At 45.8% G+C, this 19,718-nt stretch overlaps 1 protein-coding gene across 1 annotated transcript in view; it reads right to left on the reverse strand.

The window, feature by feature from the left end:
• The window catches only part of LOC119160767 (organic cation transporter protein), a 718,234-nt gene that overhangs the window by 641,150 nt on the left and 57,366 nt on the right, over window positions 1-19,718 (reverse strand). Inside the window, exon 2 of the mRNA XM_075880997.1 lies at window positions 15,091-15,144. The gene's annotated coding sequence lies outside the window, so the exon portion shown is untranslated. The remainder of the gene's footprint in view (window positions 1-15,090; window positions 15,145-19,718) is intronic.

Below are 19,718 nucleotides of genomic sequence, written 5' to 3' on the forward strand. Positions count from 1 at the left end.
GCAAGCATGCCCGCCTGCGCAGCTCAGTGCCACTGTCATGCCTCGAATACTTAGAATAGATAAAGCGAAGGGCCTTGCATTGGACGATTTCTAATTTGTTGGAAAGATATTTGGGGGGGGGGGGTTCCAAACAATGCTGGCGTACTCGAAGATCGGCCTTATGGGAGATTTATATGCTGTCAGTTTTACATTAGAAGGCGCCAATGCAAGGTTTCAACGCAGGAACCCTAGCTGGCGATATGCTTGTGTGTATGTGCTGCTTATATGTGCATCCCACTTCAGTTTACTTGTAAAGGTAACGCCCAAGTATTTACAGCGTCGTTTCTTGCGATGTCTGTGACGACCGAATTGTAATTGGGATTTGCGGCCTGCAGCAGCCATGGCTAAGTCCTCGTTTTGATTGTTCTAGGTTCCTGCCTCGTGTTCCTTTTGCTGCTTGGTCGCACACCGTCACCGAGGATTGGCACCGATTCATCCTTTCTGCGCCGTCACCACTCAAGAATGACATCATCCTCCCGCTGACGTCATAACGAATGTAGCGCCACCGGACACTACATAAAGACGCTGCCCACAGCTCTTTCTTGGGATTTGCGGCCTGCAGCAGCCATGGCTAAGTCCTCGTTTTGATTGTTCTAGGTTCCTGCCTCGTGTTCCTTTTGCTGCTTGGTCGCACACCGTCACCGAGGATTGGCACCGATTCATCCTTTCTGTGCCGTCACCACTCAAGAATGACATCATCCTCCCGCTGACGTCATAACGAATGTAGCGCCACCGGACACTACATAAAAACGCTGCCCACAGCTCTTTCTTGGGATTTGCGGCCTGCAGCAGCCATGGCTAAGTCCTCGTTTTGATTGTTCTAGGTAGGCATTTAGTCTTGCCCTCTTTACAGAACTGTATTTCTTGCATACTGCTGGCCGCTGATCCCCACTGTTCCTTGTTGTGTTCTGTATCCTGGGCACTAGTATGGGTGTAGACGTGTCTACATACCGGGCACGCATCGGGTCGTTTGTGTCTTGTTGTAAGAACACAAGTTACCCTAGAGCTCGCTTCAATGGCGCGTCTAACTTGTTCCGCCTTGCTAGCCCGAGACCATGTGTTTTGTTGGTGAGCACGTGCCTTTCTTTGCTCCTACCTTGTGCTGGTGACGTGGAAGTGAACCCTGGTCCGAAGATTGATGACGTTCTAGCTTTGATGAAAGATTTTCATGAAGAAACTACAGCTACACTGACAGAAATAAAACAAAACATCGCAGGCATTAATGCTAAAATTCATGACATTGAGACAGGTCTGCAAAAGATATCGCAAATTGAGTCAACGTGCGAAGATGTAGGTGATTCAGTACGTGAAGTAAAATCAAGCATATCAAAAGTAAATGAAGATCTCGTTGATGTAGTAGACGATATAACTAACAGGATGAGGCGGAACAACCTCATCGTTAAAGGCCTTCCCGAGACCGACAAAGAAGACTACGAGGAAACAGAAAAAATTGTTAAAGAATTTTTTTCCGCGCACCTTGAGTTACAAGTTGGTGACATTGAACGCGCCCATCGCGTCGGTAAGCGACGCCCGCATTTTGATCGACCCATTATAATCAAATTTCTAAACTTTAAGTGCAAAACCGAGGTCTTGCGCAATGCCCCGAAACTGAAAAACTTAGATTTTCCCAAGGTTTGGATTGACGAAGATTTCTCGCCGAAGGTGCAGATGGCCCGTAAACGGTTGAGGGATTTTGCAAAGCTTAAGCGCAAAGGAAGCGAGCGTTATTCGGTTCGCTTTAACTGTTTGTACATTTGGGGCCGCGTTTTTCGATACAACTTTGTCACTGATAGCGTTGTCGAAGTAACTCCCAGACAGGAATTCACGCCCCATGCAATGAAACCCCAAGGCAGTTCTCTTAATGAAGTCTCTCCGCACCAACCTCTCGCTGATTGACAAACTACCTCTTCTAATCGAAACTCCACCTACAAATCTGAAGTAACGTTGCTCCTAATAAATTTTAGGAGCATTTTAAATAAGCTAGACACCCTAAATTCCTTCTTGTACACATGTTCCGCCGACATTTTGATCGGTACGGAAACGTGGCTGTCGGCCGACATTTCGAACTCTGAACTTAACTTTCCTGCACAGTTTACAGTTTTTCGCAAGGACAGATCGGTATCTAAAAGAGGAGGAGTAATTATAGCTGTTAAACAAGAATTCCAACCGTCAGTTATTGCTTACGACTCGTCCATCGAAGCAATTTGGGTTACTGCGCAGTCAGCTCACACTACCGTAATTATCGGTGCCTGCTACCGACCCCCCGATAGCGGTCCAGAGTTCGTCGACTTGCTGAATGATTCACTCGAGTATGTGCATGCCCATTATCCAAATTCTCTTCTTATTCTCGGCGGCGACTTCAACTACCCAGGCATAGATTGGGCATCTTCTTCTGTCAGCAGCAACAGCTCCCACCGTCACGAATGCTTGCGTTTTCTACATTTGACACACGTCCACCTAATGACCCAGTTAGTAACAGAACCTACACGTGGCGATAACATTTTAGATTTACTTTTCACTAATAATTCCCTGGAAGCTCTTACCCACGTGCTTGAAGAAATTAGCGACCACAGAGTTGTCCATTGTTCACTATATCTACCACGCGCCGACAAATCAAAAGTAACTAAGCAGTTATTGAATTGCGCATGTGCTGACATCGATAAGATGAACCGTATGTTAGATGATGTTATACCAATATTTGAGTCAAGTTTTGAACATCGCGCTGCAAACGAAAATTGGCTTCAATTCCGTGACACACTAAAAAAAATAGAAGAATGCTGCGTCCCGAAACTAACAATCAGCACCAAAACAAATGACCCGTGGTTCACACGCGATGTAAAAAGATGCCTAAATAGGAAGAAACGAGCTTTTAAAAGGGCTACACGAACTAATACTCCGGAAGATTGGCTTAATTATAAAAATCTTTCAAAACAAGCGGAGGCCTCAATAAAAGAGGCCAAGGAAAAATATTTTAACTGCACCTTACCTAACCTTTTGAAAACTGACCCCCAGAAATTCTGGTGCGTGGTGAACCCTACAGCCTACCCTTCTGAGCCAACTCTACTGAGTGATCAAGGCATAGCGTTGTCGCCAGAGGAAAGTGCTGAATGCTTCAACGAATTTTTTGCATCAGTGTTCACGGAAGAACTTCCACTAGACTCACTGGCACTGTTAAAACCTACCATTCACGACCCTTTTTCTTCAATTACAATAACTGAAAATGGTGTCGCGCAAGCTGTACAACGCCTTCCTCATAAGACTAGCCAGGGGCCCGACGGAATTAGTGCCAAACTCCTAAAATTAACCTGCCACAGATCAGCGTATTTATTGTCGCTGATCTTTCAGCAGTCGCTTGACACGGGCTGTGTACCGGAAGACTGGAAATATGCCTTTGTTAAACCCATATACAAATCCGGCCAAAAGTCAAGTCCGAACAACTACCGTCCAATCTCTCTAACTTGTATATCTTGCAAGCTATTAGAACATATCATTTACTCGAAAATTATATCTCACTTGAACAGAAACAACATCCTCATTCCAAACCAACACGGCTTTCGGGAAAAACGCTCTTGCAACACCCAACTATTCGAATTGTTGACAGACTTGCACAAATCCATGCATAGCTCTGCTCCTACAGATGCTATTTTTATAGACCTTTCAAAGGCTTTTGATCGCGTCCAACATAACCGATTAATAACTAAAGTCCGTAACCTCCAGCTTGATCAGAAAACAATCCAATGGATTCAAGAGTTCCTCTGTAACCGGTCGCAATCGGTCAAACTTAACCACATAATTTCCAGAAAGTGCATGGTAAAATCCGGTGTCCCCCAGGGCTCCGTGCTCGGACCATTATTATTTTTGGTCTACATCAATGACATTGGATCTAATATTGTTTCTTCTCTACGCCTATTCGCAGATGATTGCGTTATATATAAGGAGATTACCGAACCGAATGACAGTAGCATTCTACAGTCAGATTTGTTAAAACTCGCTGAGTGGTGCAATTTGTGGCAGATGCACATCAACGCTGAAAAAACCAAACATATTAGATTTACTTCCGTAGCCAAACCCTCATCATCCGTCAGATACATAGTCAATAGCACCGTAATTGAGACCGTTTCATCCACAAAATACCTCGGCATTTTCTTTAGTTCCGACCTAACCTGGAACAGTCACATTGAATACATCACCAGCAAATCATCAAAAAAACTCGGTCTTTTGAAACGCCGCCTCAGATGCGCAAACTTGAAAACTAAACTTCATGCATATCAAGCTCTGATCAGGCCTTCACTAGAGTATGCGTCAACCATCTGGCATCCACACACGGCAATGTTATCTGATATGCTAGAATCGGTACAAAATAAAGCAGCTCGGTTTATCACCTCCTGTCATTCTCGCCACCAAAGCGTAACATGTCTTAAGCGTTCCCTGAACCTTCCATTGCTTGCCACGCGCAGAAAGTTGTCCCGCCTATGTTTTTTCCATAGTTTATATCATAGTGACTCGTCATTTTCCCGATCATTCATTCACCCAGCTTCCTACGTTTCTGATCGCGTTGGCCATGCACATAAGGTCAATACAATATATTCACGCACTAAGAAATACCAATTTTCACCTCTGCTGTTATCCATTAACGAGTGGAACGCGCTGCCCTCAAACATCGTCGCTATTACAGAACCCTCCCTTTTCCAGTCTGCAGTACAAACTTACTTAGAAGTTGACAATAATTTGTAACCACCATTGACATTTAATGTGTAACGCATGCTCAAAGAATGTTTATTGCTATTTCTTGAAATATGTTTCCTGTTATGGTGGGCTGCTTACTGTGTTTTTTGCTTATTGTGTTATTAGTAATGTTGCTTGGGCTATCGGTCTGTTTGATTACTAGTATTACTCCCTGACATGTTGTTTTACTGATGCTATAGTAAACTCTTGTATGTATCCCCCCTTATGTAATGCCCTCCGGGCTCTTAAGGTATTTAAATAAATAAATAAATAAGTAACTAAAATGCTCGATTGTTTTTCTGCGAGTTTTGCTAAGGCAAGCTGTTTTTGACACGTTAATTTCCATTCCCCACTCAAGGCACCAACATGCAATATTAGCTAGTGTGGTATTAAGTCTAAGCTGGTCATCAGTTGTGCGGATAGTGGTGTAGATCACGAAGTCGTCAGCGAATAATCTCATTTTACCGTTAGGCTCAAGGCACATTTAGATATCATTAACATATATTAGGAACAAGATGGGTCCTAAAACAGAACCTTGTGGTACTCCGGAAAAAACTTCCGATGAATCAGAGGCTGTGTTGTTTACGGTTACATACTGGCTTCGATTTGATAGATAAATTTTTGTCCACGCAATTATGTTACTGTTAATACCAATAGGCACAAGTTTGTAAATCAATTTACTGTGAGGCACCTTATCAAAAGCTTTGGCGAAGTCTATAAATATGGAGTCGGTTTGCAATTGTGAGTTATTAGTAGTTACGAAGTGATGCGTTATTTCGAAGAGTTGAGTAACGGTAGACAGATTTTTACGCAATCCGTGTTGGTTTGGGTGTAATAAGTTGTTATCTTCTAAATAAGTAATTATTGCCTTGTTTATTACATGTTCCAATAATTTACAGCAGCAGCTAGTTAGCGAGATAGGGCTGAATGTTTCTATAGACAGCTTGCTCCCGTCTTTATGAATTGGAATTACCTTTGCACACAACCAGTCTGCAGGTAAAGAAGCTGTTAGCAGGGATGCTTTAAAAATTGCTTCAAGGAAGGGACGTAGTTGCTCTGCGTAGCGTCGAAGGAATACATTTGAAATATTGTCAGGACCCACTGATTTCTTAACATCGATCTGCAACAGTAGGTTCAGAATACCTTCCGTAGTGACAACGACATCGGGCATTAAAAAAGGATGCACCGAAGCAACAGGGCTGCTTGGTGCGCATGCACGTGTAAATACCGACTGAAAATACCTATTGAAAGCATTGGAAACGGCCTGCGCGTCCTTTACGATAGTACCCTCAATTTCTACTTCAGTTGTTGGGTTTTCAGGCCGTGCCAAGAAACGCAAAAGCTTTTGCGGCTGATTTGTCATGAAGTGAGATAACGTACGTGAAAAAAAAGTTTGTCTTGCATTTCTAATTTCCGCCTTAAGCTGAGATGCAAGTTCCTTTAAGATGATTGGATTCCTCTTTTTCTTGTGCATTCTCTGTACCCTTCTTTTAAGGTGAATAATACGGCGATTGATCCATGGTGTTTTTCTTTGTGTGCGTTTTAGTTTCGTTGGGATAAAATTTTGTTCACAGTACGTAATTATTTTTTTCAGTTGAATCCACATACCATTAACACCCTCACATCCCTCTATAGAGAAAAAGTCTCTAGTGCTGTGTCGAGGTAATCAATAACACAAACATCATTAGCTCTGGTGTAGTTTTTCACGGCTATCCGTGAATTTGTGCCATCGCGTTTGGTATTTAGGCATTCAAGGTTAAAAGTTATGATTACCATTTTGTGGTCAGATATTCCATCTTCTACAGTGGCTTTACCGGATAAGTTATCGGAAAGAAAAGCTAGGTCTAGTATAGAGCGAGTGTTTCCTTGAATTCGGGTTGGTTCCTAGACCAACTGGGACAATGAAAAATTGAACATTAAATTGTATAATAGCTCGCTGTTGGCGGTATTTCTAGTACTTGTTAAGTTTCCCAGTCAATAGCGAGATAGAAATCTCCAGTAAGTATTAATTTGGTACGGGGGCAACCTTATCAACCTTATAGTCATTTATTTGTAAAAGGTAATCATCAGATGCATTTGGCTTTCTGTAGATGCCACCGATCAGTACTGGGGCATCGTGAGCAAATATTGTGCACCAAACGCTTTCGTGATTCCTGGGAAACGAGGTGAAAATTTCAAGGGCTACATTGAACCATTTGATGAGCCGTCATAAGGATAGCAACTTCGTGCGGGAGGCATCGGTTGCAATATTTTCAACTGTGGGGCTTCTTGGTCGCAGTATTACGGGCCCTGTGCGCAATCGAACAAAAACAGACCAGAAACCATCTTTGGGTACCCTGAAGTACGACGCACTCAGTGGTATCTCATTGAGGTGCACGCTTTTTTCCAGAATCCCGTGCCGTCTGTTTTTGTAGTAGGAGATACCACAACAATGCGAGCATGAATGGCTGTGCATTGCAGTTAAGATGAAGCTGATTAAACACTATCTTTCTCTGCGCAACACTTTAGTCAGAAGCAAGAAAAAAGTTGACAGATGCCTATACAGCAGCTAACTAGCTTCTGCTTGTCTACAGTGTAGGCTTCTCACGTATCCGCAGTAATGGCACTTCTCTTTCTTCCTGCGAGCCCTGCCTCAGTGGTCTAGTGGCTAAGGTACTCGGCTGCTGACCCGCAGATCCCGGCATGAAATCCCGATGGCGGCTCCTGCATTTCCAATGAAGGCGGAAATGTAGGCCCATGTGCTCAGATTTGGGTGCACGTTAAAGAACCCCAGGTGGTCGAAATTTCCGGATTCCTCCACTATGGCATCTCTCATAATCATATGGTGGTTTCGGGACGTTAAACTCCACATATCAATCTTTTTTCTTGAGAGTCTCAAATAGTAGATGGGTTATGTAAGAGGATTTTCCAAGGCTGAGTGTGGGTGTTTAATATACATATCAATCTTCCTTCTTGCGACTCTCAACTAGTAGATTGGTTATGCAACAGGCTCTTCCAAGGCCCAGTATGGGTGTTTAATATATGGTGTGTCTTATCCTCAAGATTTGCTCAAACACTACCTAGAGCAGCATTGCACAGTGCCTGATGTACAGCTGCGGCACCGTTCCTTACGGAAAATCCTTGCCATGAAGATTGCCGATGTAACCAAAAGACTGATACTCAAATTGAATGAGATTCTCAAAGCAAAATAAACCTGGGTAAATATTCTCATGTTTTAATGGCTATAGTGCACTAGGGACAACTTTAAATAGTACATGCAAACAGGCATATAGGTCCGTATTCTTGTATCGGTCCAAATATGCCTATAGGTATTTGGACAAATAAGCTTGTTTGGCCACTTAGCTCTATAGGTTCAAATAGGTGCATAGGTTTAAATTGGTCTATAGGTGTCTATAATTAAATAGCCTATTGGTGTTTTCGATTGGTTTTTTTTTTTGCAAGGAGAAACTAGTGCCCCCTTGCCCCCCCCCCCCAGGCATACGCCTATGTGTGGCGTCCACTCGCACTCGCCACTGAATGCTACAATAACTCCTGGAATTTTCGTGTCTTCATGGCCCTCTTTCGCGTCGCAGTAAAATACTGTCACACATAGACGAATTGTTGGCTCTAACAACACATTAAAATGATTTATGTATGCTTTTTTTATTAAAATATGCACACACAGAACATATACGTATTGTTATGGTGCCTAATATATGCGCAATATTTGTTTTGTAGTGAAGAGGAATGCCCACTACCCCAGCGACATCGACACGTTGGCGCGAGGTGCGAGCTGGGACTGCCTGGTTTCAGCTGCGACGACGCCCATATATCCGGCCAGCTCCTGCTGCTTCAGTCCTGGCGCTGCTACCGCTTATCGTCTTGCATCGACATCATATTCGGGTGGAGACTGCTGCGGTTTTCGCCGACCCTGAAATTGCGTAGCCGAAAGCTGCCGTCCGTCATGCCTGACGGCGCTGTCTTCAGCCTCCCCCCCCCCCTCCCGGGCTTCACCACCCAGGGGTTGTCCCGGTGCCCCGCTCCTGCGTGAGCCCGACATCTTCAGCGGCACAGAAAAGAAAGACGTTGAGGATTGACTGGAATTCTACGAACAAGCCAGCGCTACCAACAAATGGACTTATGCCATGAAACTGGGTACCGTGATCTTTTATTTAACGGATGTCGCCAACCTGTGGTACAGAAACCACGAGACGTACATTCCTACTTGGGCGACCTACAAAACCTCCATAAAAGCTGTTTTAGACGCCCTGGGGTGCGCAAACTTCGCGCAGAACAGTGATTACGAAGCCGGTCCCAACAACCTGGTGAGACATTCACCAGCTGCATCGAGGACATCTTCGACCTCTGACGGCATGTTGACCCGACGATGCTGGAAACTCAAGGTACGACACATTATGAAAGACATTTCTGACAACGCCTTTCAAATGCTCCTCTCCAAAAACCCTGCCACTGCCTCAGAGCTCATCGAGCTGTATCAGAGTTTCGAGGAGCTCCGACGACAGCGTCTTCTCACGCGACAGCCTAACGTCCCGGATGACACCCTCTCAAGCTTCACAACCACCTATGACCAGCACTCGCTGCTATCGCAGATCAGAGTTTGTTCGCGCTGAGGTCGCTCGTCACCTGTCACTGCTATCAACAGCCGGCCGACCACCATCACATCTGCCAGCAAACATTCGTGAGGTGATTCAGGAGCAAGTTTGTGTGGCTCTGCCACCTGCCCGCGACACTTCGCCGTTGTCGACCCCTGTGGCCTGTGCCGAGGTGAATGCACCTCCAAGCTATGCTGAGGTTGCCGCGAGGCCCCCTCTTCAGACTTTTAGGTCACTACCATCAGCTGTGCCCACTCCTAGGTTTGCTCAGCCAAGGTCCCTTCAAAGTAGCGGACAATGGCGTACACCCAACAATCCGCCGATATGCTTTGCCTGTGGGTTGCCTGACCACATAGGGTGATAGTGCCGTCGGCGTGTACCTGCCTATCACCAGAACTACCACCAGAGCTTCGAACCTGTCCCTTATGTGCTACCGCGCCTTTCGTTCGCTGGCTCTCAGCATCCCGATCATATGTCATAGTACGCCGACCACCACCCTCCTGTTAACCGTCACTCGCCATCACCTCGACGCCGCTCGCCATCGCCGATGCGTCATCGTCCTTCATCGCCGGAGCGGGAAAACTAATTGCCGCAGTTCCAGAGGCAAGGAACTGCGACACCCGCGAAAAGTGTAAGGCCTCTCTCTTCACCGACAAATGTACTGAACGTATATGTGGACGGCGTCGCTGCACTCGCCTTTTTCTACACTGGTGCCGCAGTTTCAGTGACCAGTGCCAGACTCTGCCACTTCCTCAAAAAAGTTATGACGCCACAAGGAAGTATATCGCTTCGTACAGCAAACGCAGAGCACGTCACGCCGGCCACTGCCTGTACTGCTCACATTGCGATTGACGGCCTCATCTATGTCGCCGAATTACTAGTGTTGAATTTTTGCTCCCATGACCTCATTTTGGGCTGGGCATTTCTCTCCGCTAATAAGGCCGTCGTCAACTGCTCGCGCGCTAAGGTGGCATTTGAAGTGTTTAGCGACGCTACTTTACATGACGCTGTTGAAACCGGGGACAAACTATTTGTTGCTGAAGACATTACCATACCGCTGCACTCTTTTGCCCTTGTCATGGTGTCTTGCAAAGCGCTTGCCGAATCAAGTGCCCTTTTTACGCCATCTGCCGTTTTCGTTCGTCGCAAGTGTTTGCCGCTACCTCATGCCCTTTTGGAACTTCATGACGGTGTTAGCAGGCTGCTCATCTGAAATCTGCTGTCATGTCCTGTAACATTACTTCGGGGCTAATGCGTCGGGCGCGTTTACAGAGTCGACCCTTCGGCGATTATTGACATGCCGACTGGTTCTTTCGCCGAACACCAGTCGCTGGATTGACCTGTGCATCTTCGTCGCAGACTATTAGACCTAACATACTGAGCAGCTTCATCGCCGACACGTTAACCGTTTCGCAACGTACTCAGCTTCTACGACTCCTAAACAAGTTCCGTTCTTCCTTTGACTGCCAGCATAGTCCCCTCGGCCGCACATCAGCTTTGTGTCACCACATCAACCTGGGCACCAATGCACCACTGCGTCAAAGACCCTATTGCGTGTCCGCGACAGAGCGCCAGGTTATGACCAAGTAGCTGACATGCTCAAGTGTGGCGTCATCCAGTCTTAGAATAGGCCCTGTACATCTCCAGTCGTTCTCGTTAAGAAGAAGAACGGGTCAATTAGCTTATGTGTTGACTGCCGTCGTCTTAACAAAATAACTCAAAAGGATGTTTACCCCTTACCGAGAATCGATGATGCCCTTTACAGCCTCCAAGTTGCGGAGTTCTTCTCTTCTATTGACTTACGGAGCGGCTACTGGCAAGAGTGGCGATGTGGGCTTGTTGGTTAAACATTTGAAAGAAATTTATGTAGCGCGAGGCGAAAAAACTGACACAGGAAGCGCTCTGTCCTTTCAGTCTATTCCTTCCTGTGTCCGTATTTTCGCCTCGCGGTACATAAATTTCTTTCAAATGCTACTGGCAAGTCATTATGGCGCCTGAGGATCAGCCTAAAACGGCCTTTGTCACACCTGATGGCCTTTAAGAATTCTGCGTCATGCCTTTCAGTCTTCGGAACATGTCCACAACATTCGAGCGGATGATGGACAATATTTTGCGTGACCTGAAGTGGAAAACATGCCTGTGCTACTTAGATGACGTGGTTATATTTTCACCAGATTTTCCCACGCATTTCCGCAGGCTAGATGAAGTACTACAGTGCCTAACTGACGCCGGCCTTCAGCTCAACCTGAAAAAATGCCGCTTCGGCACAAGTCAGCTCACGATTCTCGGCCATGTTGTTTCTAAAGACGGTATTCTTCCTGACACCGCCAAGCTTCAGGCAGTTGCAGAGTTCCCTAAACCCTCATCTCTAAAGAATCTTTGCAGCTTCCTTGGACTCTACTCGTATTTCGCCGCTTTATTCGGGACTTTGCGATGATCACCGCCCCCTTGACTGAACTTTTACGGAATGACTCGAAAAGTTACGCTTGGTCACCCGCCTGTAATGATGCCTTCAAAAAGTTGCGCCACCTGTTAACCTCACCGCCAATCTTGCGTCACTTCGACCTGACTGCTCCGATTAAGGTACACACCGATGCAAGCGGTGTTAGACTCGGCGCCGTACTCGCGCAGCGCAAATCCGGATTCCAGGAGTACGCAGCCGCTTACGCAAGCCGTACCCTCACCAAAGTAGATAAGAATTATTCTGTGACAGAGAAGGAGTGTCTGGCAATTACTTGGGCTCTAGATAAATTTAGACCGTACCTGTATGATAACCCTTTTGACGGAGTCACCGTTCACCATGCACTTTGTTGGTTATCCACGTTGAAGGACCCCTCCGGCCCTTTAGCTCGCTGGTCTTCGTGGTTGCAAGAGTTTGACATGCACGTTGTCTACAGGTCTGGCCAACGTCACACTGATGACGACGCCCTATCGCGTTCTGCTGTATCATCGGAAAGTTCCGCCTGTCTATCTGCCGTGGACGAAACAGTTGCGTTTCCAGCAAACTGCTACATGGCGTCTGAGCAACGTAAGGATGACTGGATCAACGCTCTTCGGCGATTTCTTTCAGACCCGTCGACTTCTCCATCTTCTCGAACATTACGCCGTCAAGTCGTTCACTTTGAGATCCGTGATGACCTCCTTTATCGCAGGAATTACAAGTATGACGGCCGAAAGTGGTTACTGGTCATACCTCGCCAACTTTGTGCTGCAATAAGTTCAGCTTTTCACGCTGACCTTCAGTGCGCACATGCGGGCATCTTCAATACATACGCTTGGATTTGCTCCCAGTTTTATTGGTGAGGCATGCACACCTTTTTGCGCAAGTACACTCACTCATGCCTGCCGTGCCAATGAGAGAAAGCTCGGCCTAATCACACCTCTGGTCTGATCCAGCCAATTCCTTGCCCAGCCAGGCCTTTCGACCGCACTGGAATCAATCTGTACGGGCCTCTTCCACTCACGGCTTCCGGAAACCATTGGATCGTTGTCGCTGTCGACTACTTGACGCGATACGCAGAAACAGCCGCTTTGCGTGCTGCCACAGCACACGACGTGTCATCTTTTCTCCTGTGCAACTTCATTCTCCGTCACGGTGCGCCACGTGAACTCAGCGACAGAAGACGTGTGTTCCTCTCTGAAGTCGTCAACGCACTCCTTGCCGTATGCCGTATCGTTCCCCGGACTACCACCGCCTACCACCCCCACATGAATGGCTTGACGGAAAGATTCAACCGTACCCTTGGCTACATGATATCTAAGTATGTTGCCTCATACCACTGCGGATGGGACCTCATTCTGCCTTTTGTGACATACGCCTACAATATTGCTCCACAGGCGACTACGGGCTTTTCGCCATTTTTCCTGTTATATGGCCGAGACCCCTCCACCACACTAGATACCATTGTGCCCTACCACCCCAATTCCTCCGAGTCTACGCCCATCTCTGAAGCTGCCCGCCGCGCCAAGGAATACCGTAAGCTCGCTCAGTCGTTCACAATCATCGACCAATGGAGACGAAAATCTAGACGTGACGATAACCACCCGAACCCCAACTTTGTTCCGGACACCCTTGTGTGGCTTTGGGTTCCAGCTGTCCCTACAGCCCTTTCTTCGAAACTCGTTTCGAAATACCAGGGACCCTACCGCGTTGTATCGCAGAATTCACCTGTTAACTACATCATCGAACCCGTGACGCCATCCACAGACCAGCGCTTTCGCGGTCGCGAAACCGTTCACATACAGCGGTTGAAACCATATTACAATCCGCTCGTACTCTGTTCTCCGTGAGTCGCCAGTATGGCTCTTTTTCCGACGGGGGACGATATGTAGTGAAAACGAATGCCAACTACCGCAGCGACATCAACACGTTGGCGCGAGGCGCGAGCTGGAACTGCCTGGTTGCTGCTGCGACGACGCCCGTATATCCGGCCAGCTCTTGCTGCTTCTGTCTTGACGCTGCTACCGCTTATCGCCTTGCATTTACATTATAGTTTTTTTTAATTGACAATCGCACAAGTATGAACGCTAAATCTTGAGCAATATTGGTGGGCGCTGTGGATGCGGTCGGCCGTTTGGGGCATCGACTGCTACCGTTCAGAGTACCCGATACCCTTAAGGATGGGCAAACAGACAAATGTACAGACAGACAGACAGACAGACAGACAGACAGACAGACAGACAGACAGACAGACAGACAGACAGACAGACAGACAGACAGACAGATGATATATACTGCGAAAATCTGGGTGTTTTACCTGCTATATTTAGTGCTTCTTCAAATTACTGTAATGGCAACAATGACAACGTTCCAAGATGTCAGCGCTTTGGTGGGTACAGTATGGTCCCTACAATATGTTATAGTTATAACCATAGTTATAGCTTTTCTGACCCAGCTTTTCCTTTAGAGTCTGTATATTACCTCTATTAGCCAGAAAAAAGAAAGGGAGAGTGAGCATAAGCAAGCAGATTCTGCTTGCGTCGGCGTTGTGAGGCGGGAGAGGAAGGAGCGTTGGAGAAAAAAGAGGGGGAGGGGCACGAATGCTGAGTATGGGGGGTCACGCCGCGCTCGACAATAGAACGCTTGTCATCTAAAATAAATACGGATGAAAAATGGCGAAGGAAATGGCGAAGTGTCATTTATAGGCACCGTATAGAATTTTCTGCAGTGTGTTCACCTAGGATGCGTCATTTCATCATGCACACCAGTGGTAAGCGATCACGCATCGGCCTATAGGTTGTATTGACGTGACGTCAGCTTGGCGGAAGGGGCAGCGAAAAGTGCGCCAGCTTTCTCACAACCACGTGGCCACCATTTTGAAGGCCGCCATATGGGTGGCCGGTGGCATACCGGCAGTTGTGTCCGGTGGTTCCAACAGGTGCCCACAAGTTACTGCGGGCACGTTGCTCTTGTTTTATTTTACTTGGATTTAGAAGGTACGAGATTTACCATTTGTGAAGCTGCTGCAGCCATGGGCGATGCGTACTCAGCTCGCTTGAGCCTGTACGCCAAGAAATTGGACGCCGATGCTACACGGACAAAATGGCTCTTTGCAGTGTGTGTTGACCCGCTCATTCTGGCGAGCGAGAAGGCCACATATGACACCAGACTTGTTTCGAAGGTAGATCTCTGAGACATAAAGGACTGGTTGGTGCATATACAAGTTTTGTGACGCGTAAACGACTCAAAGCCAAGAAATTGTTGGATGCTTGACTAGGGAGTTTGTCCACAAACCTTTGCTGAAAAGTGACGGTGACTGCGTTGTTGTGGGTGCAAAGGTAAGATAATCTGAAATTAGTGCAAAAATTTGTGAAATTAGTGCAAGTGCAAAAGTCTTGTTTACTCATAAATTCGACACTCGTGCAATCTTTTACAAACACTGTCGAGTTGAAGCGGTGGGCTTAACAGCGCCTACGAACTTTCACGTGAAAACTCCTAAGCAAGGGGCAGATTATATTATGGTAAAGTACATACGAGACTAAAATTTTGACGTGGTTGGCTCACCCACAGTTTTACCAATCAAATAAAAAGTATCAGGAACATTAAAGTATTCACTAGACCAACGTTTCAAGCCACCTGTACTTCGACGCAAGTGTACTGAGCCAGGTGGCTTTAGTGAAAAAAAACAAAAGCATGTGCCTCTCATCAAGCTCGCAGTTTACTGCGCATGTATTAATATGAATAGTGCAACGTTGAGTACTCCGCTGTCTTGTTTTTTTCGCAGACGTTTCGGCCAGAGCAATGAAACTTACTGCATTTACTGTGTTATCGTGATTTCTTTATTTTCGTGTTTCGTTCGCATCTGAATTACCTAAAGCTGTCAGAATCCAAACTCAACGGAGTTTTCACCTCGCCGCAGTGGTCTAGTGGCTAAGGTACTCGGCTGCTAACACACAGGTCTCAGGATTGAAACCCAGTGGCGGCGGCTGCATTTCCGATGGAGGCGGAAATGTTGTAGGCCCGTGTGCCCAGATTTGGGTGCACGTTAAAGAACCCCAGGTTGTCAAAATTTCCGGAGCCCTCCACTACGGCGTCTCTCATAATCATATGGTGGTTTTAAGACGTTAAACCCCACAAATCAAGTCAACTGAGTTTTCATTCACAGGTGAACCAATGTCAAGCACTCACCCCACAGCCAATCAATAAAATGAGCTTAGCGAAGACGGCTGAATTACTCGACACGACGCTTCGCCGTAACCTGCAGTGTACGGCCTCATTACCGCAAATAACGTTCGGCAAGGAATAAAATTTAACCGTTTTTTTTCATGCTCGTCACCCTTCCATTTTGTGCGATTGCTGCACACAAATATGGCACAATCAAACGTGATAACGGATAGAGGGCGCAGACAACGACTCAACTTTAGTATCACGCAGAAGCATACGCATGTGTACATGGCCCTATTCATGGCAGCCAGAAGTAGTACATTCTTCGCAGTACCAGCATGCTGTGCGGATAGCTGAAGCGTAGGCTGCGGGAGCACATGGTTGCTCGGAAGTGAATACCACCTAGATATGAGACATCTTAAAACAGCTTGGGTAAAATATAATTTATATATACCATTGATGATTAGTAAGACCAATTTTATCAATTATTAGAAGCCTAAAAATGTCGCAAGTTTGTAGTGCAGGCCATTGATTGAATTATAATTCTGCCCCTTGGGACTATGAAATGGCTGAATATACCATGACCTTTATTGTCCAAGAGCGAAAACACTCTTCCAAAAAATGAGCACTAAAGCCCTTTTTCACGTTTTATACAGCTGTACAATCATAACTCTCGGTTCGAATAAGAGCTCGCCTGGCTACATTCGGGTGGCTTTTGCTCTTCTATTGAAGAGTACCAAGTACTCTAAATCGTTACACACTTTTTCTAAACACAAGAAGTCGTATGACCTGCATTCCTCTCTGTTGGAATGCCACCACAGAATCTTCCCGCTGACGTGCTATGGGGTGGAAACGAGGCAAAGTAAAGCTTCGTACTACCTTGCGGTTCTTCAGATAAAAAAAAATACCCTTCAAAAACTACGTTATCTAAAACATTCTGAATATCTTACTAATAAAGTATACTAAGCAACAATATACAAGCTATATTTTTTTATTTTGATCGCTACACTACAAGAATTAGGCCGTAATACGAGTTAAAATACTATTTTTTGAAACTTTGTCACAATATTCTGGCAACATTTTTGCATCATTCGCTTTCGAAGTATAATATATTTTGTTATATTAACATACCAAACAGAAAAATTGATTGCAATGATGGCGACTAAAATTGTGCTTGGTATGAAAAACGTTAAACGTACCACACATTGCATTTTTCCACCATTTTGCTAAATAAATTTAAAACAAGAATGAACAAACTATATATTCATGAAATGGAAGTACTTGAGTATAAAGAAAAGATGTATTGTAGTGATTGCCTAAACAAGTCATATTATCTTATTTCATTAGTGCACATAGAATCATTGAAGTAAATGAATGAACGCTATGAGCGTCCCTTTTATAACGGTGACATGTGTGCCATCAGGCTCACATGAAAACAACGAAAAGAAATAATTAATTTCATGTTGGCATATTGCTTATCTACTTCAATAAAATTATTCTGATTATAACGAAGAAAAATAATAAATTCTGTTCAATCTCTCTGTCTCTTTAGGCAGAATGATCTCAATTTTTGATAAATTCTGTCTTTCATCTCTACTCTTCTACCACAAGTAACTCTAACCACTCTAACCGTCGCTCGCATGCTTTTATCGCGGACGTGTGCAGCTTTTCATGTTTGCCCCTGAAACCCAAAGCCTCATATAGGCTTCTACATACACGTATACCTGGATGAATATCGCCGCAATCAATCAATACACGTTCCATTGTTTCTTTATTTCCCCCACAGCATGTAAATTGTTCTTCTTCTTCACTGAATCTCGCCCTATGACTATACACGTTCTAAGGCAACCCGATCTCGCTAGCAACAGTGATGCGCTTCTCCTTGACTTAAGAAACCTCCCCGGCCGTACTCCGTTCTGGCCCTTCCGGTAGTTACTGAGAGCAGGCTCTGTTTTCATCGCTGTCATCCAATAAATCCTCTCCACCTCTCTGACTTTTCGATTAGTGCTTTTGTGGACTTGTCGCCCAGACTTTCAGCCGTACATTTACTGGTCAGCTTCCTAGTTTTTTTCTCCACTTTGTGTTCACACTCTTCCTGTATAAATACCTTAACACCTTTCCCATACATCTACTCTCCTTCATTTTCCTAAGCCTCTCTTCAAATCTCATTTCGCTCTGAGAGAGAGAGAGAGAGAAACGAGAAAAAAAAGGAAGGCAGGTAGGTTAACCTGATGCTAGTATCCGATATGCTACCCTACACTGGGGTTGGGGAATAGGGGGTTGAAAGAGAAAGAGAGAGTTAAAAAATAACTAAGAGAAAAACACCGACACACACACACACAAAATCAGTCCACTCAGAGGCGTTATTCAGGTTTTATCGCGGTCAGTGACATTATCCAGGTTTTATCGGTCTACTGTTGTATAAACAGCCTGTGTGATCGCAAATAAAACATTAGTTGCAAGTTAGCGCTGTGTGTGTGTGCATCTCTCCTTTGTGTGTGTGTCCTTGTCGTGGTGCGCTATACCAGTGAAAATGATGAATCTCAACTACTAGTCCTGCAACGTGCCTTAGCAAGGCCAGTAGTTCGCAAGAAGCCCAGTAGCGCTTGCACGGCTTTCTTCTGTGACGATGAGTCATGACGATGGTGCAGTATACTTTCTTCTGACAGTGGCTGGTCATCTAACCTGTTTAGTGTATTAGAAAAGTGTTGTTGTCTTTCCAGGTGGTATTCCGGGCAGTCACACAGGATATGTTGAATCGTTTCTTCATCTCCGCAGTGTGCACAGTCGGCGGTCTCGGCCATCTCTATGCGCAGCGCGTACGCACGGGTAAACGCAACTCCTAACCATAGTCTGCACAGAGCAGTAGCGTCACCTCGTCGAATTTTCGTTGGAGGCTGTAAGCTTAACGTTTAATCAAGGGATCGTTATTTTGCATACGTAAAGAGAGGCTCATTCCAAAGAGCCATGGAGCGTTAGCGAGCAAGCATGCGGAGCCTCCTAGCAGCGTACGTCCTTGAGAGAGGTATTGACTGGTTGTTGTCTTCTCTATGGGCGGAACGGGCAGCTTGATCAGCTCGTTCGTTACCGATAATTCCACATTGGCTTGTAAATCACTGAAATATAACGTGGTGCCCTTGTTCTGTTATATGGTTTAGCATTTCTGCTGTTACGAATACCAAGTGCTCATGTGGACCACGGCGTAGGTTTGACAGAAGTGACTGCAGTGCCGCTTTGAAGTCGCATAAAATCGTCCACCGTTGCGTGCTTTGGTCGTTAATGAAACGGAGCGCAGCGAGAAGCGCTGCAAGCTCTGCTGCCGTTGTTGTGGTTCCATGAGCTGTCCTGAATTTGATGGTTGTGGCGTGCGTTGGAATACCGACCTCCGCAATTGAGCTGTTTGGCAGGACGGAGCCGTCGGTGTAGACGTGGGTGCAGTCTTGTTACTTCTCGTACAGCAGAAGTAAGCGAGCTGCTTGAGGGCTAGTATGGAGAAATCTCGTTTTTTCTGGATGCCTGGTATTGTTCAGGTTGATGACTGGCTGTTTGAGGCACCATTGAGGAATTAAAGGTCTCGCCGCGGGCGTAAAACCAGTTGGTAGGGAGTCACCATCTGTAGTTATTGTTCTTCAAAAGGAAGTATGAGGTCTATCCGCTGGTAGAGAGGCTAGGTGGTGATGGGGAGTCCGGCCCACATGCCTTATGTGTGTCCTCAAAGCTTCAATTTCAATATGAGTCTGCACGAGGTGGTCTTTGGC

Source organism: Rhipicephalus microplus, chromosome X (genome assembly GCF_043290135.1).
Source record: "Rhipicephalus microplus isolate Deutch F79 chromosome X, USDA_Rmic, whole genome shotgun sequence".
NCBI lineage: Eukaryota > Metazoa > Arthropoda > Arachnida > Ixodida > Ixodidae > Rhipicephalus > Rhipicephalus microplus.